Source organism: Camellia sinensis, chromosome 3 (genome assembly GCF_055761805.1).
Source record: "Camellia sinensis isolate YWXY chromosome 3, ASM5576180v1, whole genome shotgun sequence".
Lineage (NCBI taxonomy): Eukaryota > Viridiplantae > Streptophyta > Magnoliopsida > Ericales > Theaceae > Camellia > Camellia sinensis.
The window spans coordinates 1,969,946-1,972,250 of NC_138963.1; positions in this window are offsets into that span (position 1 = coordinate 1,969,946).

The following is a 2,305-nucleotide window of genomic DNA, read 5'->3' on the forward strand; positions in this document are numbered from 1 at the left end:
TAAGCAAGTAAGCAAATAGCCTCATGGCAAGCATGCAAATCATGGTAATATGGCAATCACATTCATGCAAATATGCTGAAGCATAAAACTTACTGAGTACTCCAAGTCAAAACAAAAACTAGTTAGAAAAATGCATGATTCTAACTATGTTAAGTGTCTAATGCAACACATACAATATGCAATTAATAGGCTTGGCTACTAATATGGCATATGAATTGATTTGAACAACATGTGATAAACACGTATTCAAAGAAGTATTGAAATGACAATGCAGTTTGAATGATGCACTGAGCCTCGGTGCATGCAAGACAAAATGAATGGATGTAAGCATGCGATATGCTAATTGAAGTATGACCCTAATCTAACCATCAAAAGTGATTAAATAAAAAGGAGAAAGACGTGGGGTTGGAAGACATACATATGCACACACACTTATTACAACATTATGCCCTCGCGAAGGAGAGTTTGAATGAATAAGCCAAGTCAATCTAAGCTAAGCTAATTAAACTAATCTAATTTAAACTAATTAGACTAATTATTACAAATCAAATGAATAACTAGTAAACTAATTACTAACTATTACAACACTTTAACTAATTAGCAACTAATTAATTAAACAAATTCACACTTTAAGTAATCATGCAAAGCATTAAAACTACACTGCCACAGCTCTGCTTCGGGAAGTGGAAGATTCATGCGCTCGGTTTTCGTCCCGAAAAGTCCTCTATTTTGCTCCCGAGAGGCTCTGTTTGTAGGGTTGAGCATACTCTAGAAACTTTCTACTCCAACTTACCAAATCTTTGCTGAGGGTTACACCAGTGGCCTGCCTACCATGGATGGTTGCTGCCGGCCAAAAAGGTGACTTGCCGGCCAGCAATGAGGCGCTGCCGACCATGGATGGGGTACTGCCGGCCACTAATGTTCTGAGTCACCATACTGCAACAAAGCACAAATAGGGCAAAATGAAGGTTTTTCCGAGGGTTTGTTTGTACTTAACCCCTTCTTATCATCTCAAAACCTCAAAGGAGTGGCACACTTGGATCCAAAACCATCAATCAAGCAATTTCATTGCATGATGGCCAAAGATCCAAGTTGTACAATTTCAATAAATGCACAAATATGACTCAAAGGACCACCACTCTGTCATGCATGATTAAGGGTAATGGAAACCAAGGAAAATGGCATATTTCATCACTTTCGAGTATGAAATGTCCCATTTGCCTTGTGTTCAAATTAACGTCCGATTTGAACACATGCAATGCAACACAAAGCATGGTTATCTTGCCTTTTTTACTTGTTCATTTTGTTTACTCATTTTACATTACCAATTCATCATTTAAGTGATTAAGTCCAAAAGCGAGTGCCCTCTAATGGAAAGATGGCTCAAACTAGAAGGTGCTTTGGACACGAAAGAGGCATTACACTGTTAGTAATGAACCCCTAAGGGGATTAAACCATTAGGTGTAACACCTCAATTCCATACTTTGGCAAACAAGTGGTTTAAAACCACTTTCAAAGCAAACAAAGAGTGAAGAATGGAAGAAGGTTGCAGAGGTTAAAAATGCTGAAATGGTGTGCAAAACAACACTAAAACATGCTTTCAACTCAAAACAATGATGCTTAAGGCATTAAAACATCAAACTAGTGAAGGAAATTGCACTACAACTATGCAATACAAGCCTCAACTGAATTAACCAACCCAAAACAAAGCCAAAATAGGTCAAAACAAAGGCAAAAACATGTACTTATGCTACAAATTGCTAGAAAAACATGCTAACATATGATGCTATCTAGGCATGTAAACAAAACACAAGGAGCGGAGGCTAACCCCTCCAATTTTGGACTTTAAAATTTGATTTTTACTACTAAAACACCTCTAAGATTTAGTGGTTAAAAGGCAAAAAAAAGTTGTTTTGAAAGTGAGGAAAAAATAGCACAAAAGCTTAACAAGCTAAGAAGCAAAACGGGTAGACAACCCCCTAACTCAAAAGGGCTCAAACCACCACTTTTAAGCCTCAAAAGTAAAGTTTTTTATAGTTGAAAACCAGCCCAAAAACAATACAAAAGGATGAAAACAAGTTTGTAAAGCTAGTGTATGAAGCAAGTAAACTGTCTCTTGAAGCTAGAGCACAAATTAAGAAACAATCCAAGCTTAAACCTTCTTCTAGAGCTCACACAAAACTCCAAGAGATCTCAACTCCAATGTGGCCAAGTTTGATCAAGGGTTTATGTGCAAAAGTGTAGAGAAACTAGACTTTAAGGCACAAAATAACAAGAGAAAGAGAGAAAGAGGGAGAAAGAATTC